Below are 13,960 nucleotides of genomic sequence, written 5' to 3' on the forward strand. Positions count from 1 at the left end.
GAGGAGGGTCTACTGACTAGAATTGCACAGTGCACAAGAGAGAAGGATAGAGAGGGCTTAGGGTGGCGCAGGTTGTAATTCTAGCCGATAAGGTGGGTCTCCACGAAGCCTTAGAAGTTCGTAGTGTGCTCTTCCTAGCCTATAGGGAAGACTTGCAGAGTCAGAAAAATGGCTAAGTACTGAATGGTGAAACATGTGAAAACACATTGAGTTAGGGGTATTTTCAAGTGTTACACACCTCAACTCATCGAAAAAATTTAGACAAGACCCAGGACTAAGAAATATACATCAAAATGCCAGTTCACAAACACTCTCCAAGTGCAACGGACAAAGTATGTGTAGTTGCAACCAATAAGTGTCATTTTGTGACTAGGAAGTGCACTATGACTCCAAAGTGTACAATTGCTTTTCTTAGTGATTCGATGACACTTAGGAAGGAACATAGACACTTGAAACATGTGTAAAAACATGAAACGACACTTTACGACCAAAAGTGACACTTCATATTGTTGATTTGTGTAGCTTGGGAGGTACTCCAAGCCCTAGGGTTCAGGGTTTGGAGGGGAAAGCACCGCAAGGGCATCTTGTGGGCTTGAAACCCAAGTGTGGGGTTTTGTTACCCATTGAGATTTGGGACAAAACGATGATGGATTTACGACATGTGATGGATGAGGATGATAGTGCTTGGAAAGACGATTCCAACGTAATGAAAATCGTCCAAATTTGAGTTGTCATTAGAGAGATATTGGTTTTTGAAGTTGACAAATTAATTATTGGTTGTCAAGTAGGCCGACTTGATGTAAAAGAGAGCCAATAGATGTGTCCCTTCAAATGAGACGTTGGCCCTTAAAAGACTATAAATTAAGGATGATTTGAGGCTATTTGAGGCATCCAAGAAGTGGCAATACATCTCCAGGTGAACTCTGAAATTTGCGTGGAGAAGAAGAGTCAAAGGGACAGCGTGAGGAGGTCTAAAAGGCAGTGTGATATTCTTTGTTTGCTATAGGTGACAACGTGGTGAGAAAGGGCTGTTTGAGGGCTATCTAAGGGCTGTTCTAGGGCTCGGATTGCAGGGAGCTAAGCCACAGCAAAAGGAGAAGTCTCAGCGTGGGAAAGTCTGCCCTAGACAACGTGGAATTGCAGTAGGTGACAATGAATTGTTTGGGCGCTAAACAAGACTGGTTGGGCTGATCTTAAGTGCAGATTAGGGCTAGATTGAAGGGTTGTCCAGGCTGAGGAGAATAGGAGGATAATGTTGCTGTTTGGGCCTATTGAGGAGACCGAAGTTACAACAAGTTGCTGAGCTAGGCCACAGGACATAGCCAACAACTTGAGGCTATTCCAAGACAACCTTGAGGTGGACAAGGCAGAACAGGGACAACGTGGCACTTGGAGGGCCTTTTCTAGGTGGAACGCAACCTTAGAAGTGTGTAAATTGCTGACAACATGGAGGATAAGGGTTGCATATTCTGCCCTAACCAGAATTACAGAGTGCAGCAGTCAAGCATGGTGAACAACAATGTTTTGGAGAGATGTATTGGGTCAAGGCTTGACCGTGTTTGGATCAGTTTGTTGAGCAGCTTGTTGGTGCCATGTGGATGACATTCTGTGGTGGTGAAGTGTCATCTTAGGAGCAAAATCGACAGTGAGTTGATTGGGTGTCATAGAGCTGGTTGGAGGGCAGCAGGCTGGCTACCCAAAGTAGCCCTAGAGTAGCAGACAAGAAGGATGTTGTTGGTGCGTGATTGGGTGAAGTTTGCAACCTAAAGAGCAACACTTTGATGGACTAAAGTGACTGCTAGATTGGCAGATTGGAGCTCGGGAATTAGGCCTACCCAGAGAGCAGTTGATGAGCCCATGTTCATTGTAGCAAACGTGACTTGCAACAGTGATAGGAGGCAGCCCTCTTCGAGTCTCGATGTGTAGATGCCTTGATGGACTAAGGCACTACTAGTGAGTAGTACGGAAGCGAAGGATCGACAGGACAAGATATGACATAGAAGCTGCAACGACATTTGTCATTGTATCTTGTATACCATAGACTGTTGTATTATTCAGAATTTGGTTTAATATAATGAATATTGGGATTGTACAATTTTGTTTAAAACTGTGTACATCGTGCATATGTGATTTATTGCTTTATATTTCTTGCTGTGCAAAGTAGTTTATGGTTGAGATTGTTGGTTTGGTAGCGTCAGTGATTTTAAGACTCTAACCTAGACCCAAGGTCGTGGAAATTCAAAATGGTATTAGAGCGTGTTTGAGCTACTTTGGAAGTAAGTAAATAAGAGTTGTGCACAACGAAGTACAATGTGAGAGGGAGTTGGTCACATTGTGAGTGAAGGGTTCACTACAATGTCAAAGTTGCAAGCAGGTATCCAATATGAGGACAGGTTGGAGGGGTTGTCCAACTATAGTCCATGGAAGGAAAGGATCAAGTTGATCTTGTAGGTCAACAGGATATGGGATTTTGCCGAGAAAGAGATCAAGAAGCCAACCGACCCTAAGGAGCTGGAAATATGGGAAGATTTGGATGCAAGTGTGAGACTGGTCATCCTAGATGGTGTGAGGGATTCCCTAATACCTCATTTGTCCATGAAGAACACCGCACATGAGATGTGGATATCTCTTTAGAATTTGTTCCAGAATAAGAACGAGAACCGGGTGGTGTTATTGGAAGATAAGTTGAAGTCCACCAAGATGATAAAGGGTGAAAGCGTGACCTTGTATCTGACGAGATTGTCTCAGGTCAAAGATGAGCTTGCTGCCATTGGTGTGACTATCTTAGATGGATATATGGTAAGGATTGTCTTGAAAGGGTTCACCGAGGAATGGAAGCCTTTCATCAAAGGGATCGTTGCCAAGGAGAAGCTGCCAGACTGGGATAGGCTATGGGATGACTTCATTTAGGAATAGTTGCAAGACGAGGATCTTGAGAGTTAATATAGACTTGCTTTTCCTTCTAAATCGTCATCTATGGGTCTTCCGTACGAAAACTGGTAAGAAATGTGGAAACGCGTTTGGTACGGCTGTGAAACGCGTTTCTGGCCGTACTGCCACGTTTCCCGAAATGGAAACGTGGCCAGTACGGCCAGAAACGCGTTTCACGGTCGTACGACCCACGTTTCCTCATTAACTTGTGTTTTTTTTTAAATTTATTTTTAGGGTATGTTAGTGACTTCTAGTTGCTTTTAGATGCGTGTCTAAAGTTATAAAAGTGAATTTTTTCCCTAGTGTTGATATGCGGTTCATCAGGAAGTTTGAGGCATATGCAGTTCATGTTAATGTTAAATTCTTAAAGTAAAAGTGATATTCTCCTTTATTTTTCATTTTCATCCTTTTACCTAAATTTTTAACATTACCATGAAATGACTCAGGATGTTTGAGAGTGGTTTCACCCTCATTGGATTCCATATGGAGAAAGTAGAATTTTAGATCTCACTCATAATCTAGCAGACTTATCTGTTTTTCAGGATATCAAGATTGGGGGGATTGCAATGTTTCCATTGGATTTTATCATGTACTAGGGTATGGAACTTGTATTTAATCAAGAGAACCAAGCCCTCTATGCAAGGGAAACTCCCAATAATCAAGATCATGTAGGGTACTAGGGTATGAAACTTGTGTTTAATCAAGAGCACTTAGGTCGTTCGACTATGTAGGAGGAGACTCCCAATACAACAGTGGTTCTTCTGAAAAATGGGATGTGGATGCAGAAAATCCTGATTTGGATCTCTCTCTTGCAGCCTTATAGTCTTTATTGTACTTGCAGCCTCATATATTAATATAAATAAAGGCTGATTTTGAGATTTGGATATATAATAAAGGTTGCTTTTGGATATTTCGATATTTTTATTTTCATTATGTGATCATTCATGAGTAAATGTGATATAAATTAAATCTTAATGTTTAAGTGTAATAAATTATAATGTATCATTTATGCTTTATGATTGCACATATATATATATATATATATTTAAATATTTTCAATATATATATATATATATCGCGTTTCCCCGTTTCCAAAATTTGGGGAGGTCGCGTTTCGTATCGCTTCCTGTTTCTGAAACTTGTACCCGTTTCCCCGTTTCGTGCAACCTAGCTTATATATATATATATGACGTTTCAGCTAAAGTTTCAGCCGACGTTTCCATTTTTGGGAGGTGACGTTTTAGCTAAAGTTTCAGCCGACGTTTCCATTTTTGGGAGGTGGCATTTCTAAACGTTCCCGTTTCGGAAACTCCAAAACGTTTTGGTGTTTCATGCAACTTAGCTTTGAGGTCTCATTCCAGGATGGGAAGGCAAGACTCAGGCTCAGAGGCTCTAAGTCCAATGGGATTGTACTTGGAGTTAGAGAGCATGGTCTCTATAGGTTGACAACCAAGCCTATGGATCATGGAAAGAAGCAGGTGGAGCAGGTGCAGGTTCTAGAGAAGTAGGTGTAGGTGCAGATGCAGGGTTTAGAGGAGAAGGTACAGGTTCCCGAGAAGAAGGTACACTTTCCAAAGAAGGTCCAGGTTCCAGAGACTCAAAGGGATTCTAGTTCGAGAGGGAGCTTACAGATTCAGAGGGGGACGCTGCAACCCAAGAAGAGCGCGTGGTCAGTGGTGAGCAAGGGTGCTCCTACAACTGCCAAGAAGGAATCATGGAGAGAGTGGAAGACATTACAGGATAAGAAGAAGAAGCAGGTTGCTTCCAGCAGTGACAATGACACTTCCGAGAAGGGTGTAGTTCACCGTACAGGGATTGCTGCGATTGTGAGCACCAAGAGTTGGGCAAGTGTTGTGAGCAGTGATGATGATGACAAGATACTTCCTAGTCTTGGAAGTACCTCCCTCGCTAAGAGGGAGTGTTGATTTGTGTAGCTTGGGAGGTACTTCGTGCCCTAAGGTTCAGGGTTTAGAGGGCAAAGCACCATAAGGGCAATTTGTGGGACCCAAGTGTGGGGTTTTGGCACCCATCGATATTTGGGACAAAACGATGATGGATTTACAACATGTGATTGATGCAGATGATAGTGCTTGGAAAGACGATTCCAACGCAATGAAAATTGTCCAAATTCGAGTTGTCGTTAGAGGATATTGATTTTTGAAGTATGCCGACTTGATGTAAAAGAGAGCCAATAGACGTGTCACTTCAAATGAGACGTTGAGCCTTAAAAGCCTATAAATTAAGGATGATTTGAGGCATCCAAGAAGTGGCAATACATCTCCAAGTGAGCTTTAAAATTTGCGTGGAGAAGAAGAGTCAAAGGGACAATGTGAGGTGGTCTAGAAGGTAGTGTGATATTCTCTGTTTGCTGTAGGTGACAACATGGTGAGAAAGGGTTGTTTGAGGGCTATCTAAGGGCTGTTCTAGGGCTTGGATTGCAGGGAGCTAAGTTGTAGCAAAAGGAGAAGTCTCAAAGTGGGAAAGTCTGCCCTAGACAACGTGGAATTGCTATAGGTGACAGTGGATTGTTTGGGTGCTAGACAAGACTGGCTGGGCTAATCTTAAGTGCGGATTAGGGCCAGATTTAAGGGTTGTCTAGGCTGAGGAGAATAGGAGGATTAACGTTGCTGTTTGGGCCTATTGAGGAGACCGAAGTTACAACAAGTCGCTGAGCTAGGCCATAGGAAATAGCTAGCAACTAGAGGCTATTCCAAGACAACCTTGAGGTGGACAAGGCAGAACAGGGACAACGTGGCACTTGGAGGGTCTTTTCTAGGTGGAATGCAACCCTAGAAGTGTGTAGATTGTTGACAACGTGGAGGATAAGGGCTGCATATTGTGCCCTAACCAGAATTGCAGAGTGTAGCAGTCAAGCGTGGTGAATAGTGTTTTGGAGAGATATATTGGGTCAAGGCTTGACTGTGTTTGGATCAGTTTGTTGAGTAGCCTGTTGGTGCCATGTGGATGACATTCCGTGGTGGTGAAGTGTAATCTTAGGAGCATAATTGACAGTGAGTTGATTGGGTGTCATAGAGCTGGTTGGAGGGCAGTAAGTTGGCTACCCAAAGTAGCCCTAGAGCAACAGACAAGAAGGATGTTGTTGGTGCGTGATTGGGTGAAGTTTGCAGCGTAAAGAGCAACACTTTGATGGATTAAAGTGATTACTAGATTGGCAGATTGGAGCTCGAGAATTAGGCCTACCCAGAGAGCAGTTGATGAGCTTGTGTTCATTGTAGCAGACGTGACTTGCAGCAGTGATAGGAGGCAACCCTGTTGGAGTCTCAATATGTAGATGCCTTGATGGACTAAGGCACTACTAGTGAGTAGTACGGATAACGGAAGCGAAGGACCGGCAGGACAAGATACGACATAGAAGCTGCATCGACGTTTGTTATTGTATCTTGTATACTATAGACTGTTGTATTATTCAGAATTTGTTTTAATATAACGAAGATTGGGATTGTACAATATTGTACAATTTTGTTTAAAACTGTGTATATCATGCATATGTGATTTACTGCTTTATATTTCCGCTGTGCAAAGTAGTTTATGGTTGAGATTCTTGGTTTGGTAGCGTCAGTGAATTTTAAGACTCTAACCTAGACCCAAGGTCGTGGAAATTCAACACACATGACAAAAGATAGGCTCCAAAATTCGAATATACAAAATTTTGGAGGGTGTTGTGGCAGCGACAAAAGGAACCCAACTAGGAAAACCGTCTGCTTGATTGAGAATTTTATTGATAGAAGAATGAGCAATAGATCTCTTACAAAAAGAATCTTGTTTCAGTAGAAACCAATATGGTTTTCTCTGCTTGTACTAAGCAGAAACACTTGCATGACTCTAATCCTTGCTTCCCTATTTCCTTGCAAAAATCGCAAGGAAATTCTCCTATAAATCTGCGCACAAGCCTCTCTTGTTATGCTGATCCTCTCACAAGCTCACACACAAACTGTGGTCTGTGTTCTCTACTGCCTTGTCTCACCAATTCGTGCTCACAAGGCAATGAATAACAATGTTCCTTGATCCTCCTTTCAAGCTTTTCAAATAGGCTAAATTTGGCAAGTCTTTATTTTAGGCATAGTTTAAAAAACTAGAACTGGTGACTAGACCCGTCCACCTAATAAAATGGGTTTCAAACCGGAACCGGTCAAACCGAGTCTTGTTAGATGTCAATGAACCGGTTTTAAAAAAACACATGAAATAATTATTTTTTAATGAAAAAAACTAATTTTTAGATTTAAAACCATGATTCCAAACCAATGGACACAAAATATGCAAAGTTCTCTCATAGATATACCATGTAAAGGTGAATATATCAAAATGGCACCAAGTGCAATACATATCAACAACAAAATATATAATCAATGAGGCTGTAAATGGCCTCTAGAGTCCAAAAACAAAGCCTACAAGCTATAAGGCCACTAGCCTACTACAAGTCTACATATATGATATTGGTGATCAATATTATCACTTGAAAGTTGAAACTTCTCATCATGATCAAACTCAGTTGGTTGAGTCTCGACTCCCAAAGTTTGCAATTGCTTGAGTCACAAACTTCTCTGCTGGTTCAGTGACTTGAGTCTCAAACTTCTGAAGGTATTCTGCCCTAATATGCCCTATTACTTCATTTAGTGCTCCACATGGCTTTACATGGCCTCCTATCCCAGCCAAGTTTTGCTTGAACCTGTTAATACCCCCTCCTTCAATAGATTTTTTGGCAATATTTGCAGATCATTTTGCCATCAATCATATCATAATGAGCCCATGCAGTGTCCTTGGCTTTTGGGGGCATGGTGGCTACTACTTAGTTAAAATTCTCTGTTGTTCCACTACAACAAAAACTCAACACTCTCCAAGCTCACAAAAACTCTAAATGAGATGTGTGAGGCAAATGAGAGGGGAAACCTCATTTTATTGGCTTGGAGGGGTTGTTTTTGGAGGGAAACAACTCTTATTTACCCTCCAAACCACCTTAGAAGCCTCCAAGAATGCCTCTGGTGGGTTCGCGACTGGCCTGATAATGAACCGATTGGTTTATGACGGAACCGACCGGTTTATGGGAAAACCGACCGGTTCTGTCATAAATCGACCCATTTATCTCAAAAAAGGGCGAATGAGGCTATTGATTGGGTTTTTTGACCGGTTCAATTGGTTTGGGCAATGAACCGACTGGTTTGACCAGTTTCCAGTTCAGACCGACCGGTTTTTAAAATTATGATTTTAGGAAATCGAATTGTTGGTTGAAGAGTTAACAAAGGCTATTAAGTTGTTGTAACTTGTCCTGCCTTAATTTAGAAGTCAAGGCTCTCTTAGCTCGTCCTTTCCCAAATTAACTCGCAGTAGAAGACAACAACCGAGCCTTCCACATATGCACTAGTCAAACTGCTTCATGCACTTGTCCTAACTTTTAAGAATTCACCCTAAATTTTGTTGAAGAATGTAACTTGTTTCGGTCTTCATAATTGTACTTGTCAAAAGAAATTTTATTATTAAAGAAAATGACATCTTAAAGCATGGGTTTCATGCTTGGGCCAATGTTTTCTAGGTCAAACCTCCATTGAAGGCTTCTAGGTTTTGTCTTGAGTCAGTAGAGTCATTGTTATTTTTATTAGACCCTTTAGGTTTTTGTATCATGTAAAAAGAATTATTTTTGAGTCAAAAAGGTTATTTGTCACCTCCACACCAAGTTGGCCTTGTCTCCATGAAGTCGGCCTACATTAGGGCAATTCGACCCAACAAAAAGGCATATAAAGAGAGGCAATTCGACCTATTTGGAGCATTCACTCAACAAGTTCGATCTTCAAGGAAGAGAGGCAAAAGAGAGCGAAGTAGCTGGCGAAGGACAAAATTTGCTGGGAAGACCGAAGTCGAGTTTTTGGGATATCTATCTCTCACACTTACGAAGTTTCTGGGGCCAAAATTCCACTGTTGGGGGTCGAAGTTCTGCTATTGGGGTTCAAAAATTCTGGACTGAAGCTGTTGCTAGGGGGCTATCACTTGGAGGTTTTGTTAGGGATCATTTATTGAAGGGAGGGGCTGACTTGGTGGTTGGAGGAGGTCTTTGTCTAGGTCTAAGAAGTTTGGAAGTGTCTCATCTTGATTTGAATCTACTGAAGGAAGAGTTCTTGACTGGGTTTTCCCCTTGTAGGGGTTTTTCCTTGGCTGAGCGCCTACATCTTGTGTCTCTTGTTCTTGTGGTCTTCATATACATATAATTTGGTAATTGCTTGATGAAAGATAAACTAATTAAGAAGTAAAAGAAGCCAACATAATTCACAAGTAATTATCAAAAAAGAGGAATCAAACCCTAATTCCCATAAGCATTGACTTCTCAACAAATTTTAGGAACTCATCCTAATTTTTAGGAATTGGCTCTTAACTTTTAGGAATTGGTTCCTAACTTATAAGAACTTACGCATGCTAAGGAAAAACTGCCTCTAGTCTCTTTGACTAAGGCACAAGTCAAAGAAGGACCTTTCTCGCTACTGATTTCAACAGCAAGTGATTGTGATGTAATGGAAATCATCAAACATAGAAATAACTAACGCATCATCCAATTCTGCTTTTTGCGAATGCCTAGTACATTAACATGCTACATTAGCAATTCATAAGCTCATTGCAGGAAGCTAGGTGTGAGCTAAGTAAAGGATATGACAATTGGGTTGCAAGTTGTCTAGGAAGAAACTAATAGAGGAGTTTCAAATGCAAAGTTTCAAGTTTGTAGGAAGCTAGTTAAAAGGTTCAAGTTATAGAGAAAGGATGAATCTCTATGAATTACTTTATTAAAAGGTTAGATGGTTTTGTGGGTGGATTTGAAGAAATTGGAAATTTATTAAGTTGACTCGATATGAAGCACAAGGAGAACATTGATGATATCCTTTAGGACACGTTTAAGACCAAAGAGCCCAATGAAGAACATGGCTGAGTTAGTGTTCAAGTTTTGGTAAAGTGGTGTATATGCTGATGAAGAACCTCAGTTTGATGGTTTGAAGCACATAGACAACATGGATTTTGTTGCAGAATATTCTCCAAATCACAATTACAACAATGATAATTGCAAACTCTCATGTCAACTAAGTGGTGTATATCATTATAGTAGTTAATCTAGAGCATAGATGAAAAAATTGCTAAAAAATTGACAACATTACACTTTTTCATGATGTCAAACCTCGAATGAAAAGTTGGCCTGAAAACATCACATGATTTGGAAAACAAATGGCACATTGCAATTTTTGAAAAAATCAACAAAAATAGGAAAAGTTCGGCAGACCAATTTTGACCCTTTTGAAGTGTTGATTTTGTTTGTTTTAAAACTCATTTGTCTTTGCAACCTGTTACCTCATGAGAGGTACCCTATATATTTCAGGACAACACCATTGTGATACCAGAGAGATGGAAGTTCCAAAGCCCCATAAGCCATGTGATGATTATGTATATGGTATCCTAGGCTTCTTATGGTCGGCCATGCTCAGTCCCTGTAGTTTCCATTCTCAATTCCTTTTGTCTTGAATAGGATTGGAGGCCTTGAGATGGATCTACTAGGACACATAGTTTAGGGGAGCCATTGGTTTTGTAGGGGTGATTGCACTATGTAGGGCTTGTCCAACACATGTCTTATGTACACCTGTCTTTAACACATGGTCATGTGTCATAGAGTCTATTGCATCTCCTTGGCCATTGTACAATATAATTTAGTTCTTCACATGGTAGTCCACAGTTCACAACATTCCATGTTTTATGGGCACTACATAGATCCCAATGCATAGGGTGTCCACTGCAAAAATTCAACAAGGGCTCAAAGTGATTAGTATGATGCCTATTTGACATGCCACATTCAAATTTTGGCAGGAGGAGGATTTCTAAAGCATAATTCAGCCTTCAAAAGTGATGTAGGCATGAGTAAAAAGGTGGTAAGAGTATATTTATGTTGCATGGGCCTTGTTTTACATTGCATGTTTTGCATGGAGTCTTCTAGCACACATGCAATCTTCCTAGAGTCTAAAAGGTGGTCAAAAACCATGCAAATAACAATGACCCTCCTTCAAGCTGATACGTGGGTAAAGTATCACAATGAAATATGAGGTCCAAGCCCAAGTCGTGGTCAAAGGTAATTATGGTGGTCAAGAGGGGGAATGTTGGTCTTTCTCAGCGAAATGTTAGCCTTATAAAGCAAAACACTAGCCTATCAAGCTCAATGTTCCACTTCAAGCAAAAATTTGGCTAGTCATACCCCACATGGGTGCCTAAAGGCACATGTTGGGGTCAAAGAAAGAGGTTTTTTATGGAAAAAGCTAGATGTTGGGATGAGTTTTACACCTTAATGGTATCCCAAGCACAAAATCATGTAAGGGCTCTACCTCTTAGCTAGCCATGACCACACGTGGGGTTTTTGGGAGGCCCATAGCAAACAAGTGGGCCATAACTTCATCTCAAGCTTGACGTTGGCTTCCAAGCCTAATTGTTAGCCTATTATCCAATGGATCCAACATATCAAAGGTCAAAGCAAGCCCAACGTAGAGGTTTCAAGTCAAATCAATGGCCAAATCGAGCAAGTTGTCGCCCTTGTGGGCAAGTTTCTATCATAGAAAAATTATTTTTTTTATGTAATGACTTAGTCTTCAGCTTGCAGATGACAAGTCACATAGTATTATTTTGAGATAGTATTAATTAGACGTTAACCAGCCATTACACAAGAAAATTATATAAGGCTAGATCCTATTATTTGAGGTTGTTGAACTATGAGTTCACTAAATGCCATTCAAAAAATTTATTATTCAGTGCAAATTGTGGGTTGATTTTCTGTTCTTTTTCTTCCTAATTTTTTGTAATAGTGCTTCATAGAATATATACAAGTATTTTCAGTCACTACAAGATTATTAGATTGATCCATTGAGGGACAACGAGTCACATGGAAGGGGAGATCAAGGTGTTAGACCACTTCTCACGTTTGTCTGTGTATACTGCTAATCAAACTTGATTCTTGGAGAAACCCTTATCAAGGGTTCTTTCAGTAAGGGAGCAATTTCATTGTATGCTATAGTGGACCCATTGGTTGGAGACATTTTCATAGGAGAAATCTTCCCTGGCAGGATTCAGAATCTTGTATCACTATTTTAGACTAGATTGGGTGTGATAGTGCTAGATTCCAATTCCATTTTCTAGTACAAAGTGCATAACTGACAAAGAGAGGGTTGTGCTTGCAATTCATTACTCTGGAAGGTAAATGTAAGTTTGAGGTAAGCCTCCCTACAACAACCATCTTACTTTAAAAATTAAAATTATTTTATTTTCTGTTTTAATAAAAAATAAAAATACATTTTTTTAAAGCATGTGCTTGATCGTTTATTTTAATAGCTAGCATGTTATTGGGGTTTTTCTGCATAAAATTTTATATTTTAGGAAGGTATTGTGAAGTATTTTTGCAGATATGCAATTTATTATAGTAGAATATTGCACAGATCCGACAAAAATCCTCATACAAAGGGTACTACCAAGTAAGTATCTATCATTAGAAATTTCTATATATTTCCAGATATGATTTTGTATAATATTATTTCTTTTATGAGGTAAAAATAATCACTTTCTAGTAATTAGAAAATGTATTTTAGTGTTGGATTTTTTTTTTTTTTTTTCTGGGTTTTGATCCTTGGGGGAATTGAAACACATTCTCTACAAATATTTTTCAGATTGTTGGTGATTACATTTTATTTGTAAATTTGAGTTGTTGGGCTACTTTTATCATCATTAATTTGTTGCCCAAGTTTCTTCACCCACAGATCCATTTATCTGGTGTGCTTCCACGCTTGCGGGTGGCCCTAAAAAGCATATTAGCTTGGTTTCCGTGTTTTTTGACAGTTTTGCATGTCTGAAAGTACAAAACAACTAAATATTTGTCCACTTACAACTGCTTATCAAAGGGTTAACTTACAATCATCTCATATTTGGTAAGGACTAAGGGTATATCTTCCACAACCTTTGTTGATATTAGAACAGTATATTTAGAGGTTTTGAGTAAAATTTTGCTTGTTGGTTTGCATTTCTTCTGCAATAGTTTTTTATTTCGAGATCAGTAAATTTAGAGAATTAACTCCTACTTTTTCCCTAGACATCAATACTAGGCAATGGTGTACTCATACAGGGTGAAGTTTCCTGCGTAGGTCAGGGAAGCCTTTGTTAGCCTTTTGTAGTAGTTGGGCTAAAAAAGTGGGGACTTGTGCAGAGGTGACAGTGGGCCCTTGTCCGATTTGGTACTTTAGTGCTTTGACAAGACCTTCTTGAGACCGCTAAATCGATCGGTAACAAATCCATTGGAGGAATGGGAGGGAAGGTCCTTACAATCATCAACAACTAATTTTAGGAGGGCCCAACCATTATTCTCATTTTCATCAATATTTTTTTTCTTTTGGTATTGGAATAGGAATCAAGGTCATCACGGAAATAATTTTATTGACATATTTGATTGCATTGCAAGACTTACCTTGCTTGTTTATATTGCTTTTACCATCCAATGTCCTTTCTAAATCATGGATTTGTTTCTTTGTCAATTTGTAGACAATTTTTTATGCCCTAGAAATTGAAAAATCTATGGCACAATTTGGGGAGTACAAGAAAGGATCATGTTTAGGTTAATGGGAAGGGTGTAGGGAAGTGTTGGCCATCCCTTTAAAATTAGGTTGGCTTGACTAGGAATCACCCTGGTTGACCGAGCCATACCCTTGCCTGGATTGACTAGGTCAATTATCCATTTCGCAGCTGGTCTATGACGAAACCGGCCAAGTTGGTCACTGATTCGGCTGGTTCGGTAATGGACTGGCCGAACCGACTGAGCTTGACTTACACTGGTTGGTCTCGGCGGCGGGAAAAAAATGTGGTCTGGGCGGACTTATAAAGGTGACCCAACCCCCTCATATTTCCTCACAACTATCTCATTGCATTTATGTGAGCATTTGTGAGGAGTTTGTGAGTAGTTGGAGTTGGTTTTTTGGAGTAGCATTGAGGAGGTTTGACCCCGATTTAGAGTCTGAGC

Source organism: Pinus tabuliformis, chromosome 8 (genome assembly GCF_031772625.1).
Source record: "Pinus tabuliformis cultivar Carrire ecotype Pingquan chromosome 8, CPIR1, whole genome shotgun sequence".
Taxonomy (NCBI): Eukaryota; Viridiplantae; Streptophyta; class Pinopsida; order Pinales; family Pinaceae; genus Pinus; species Pinus tabuliformis.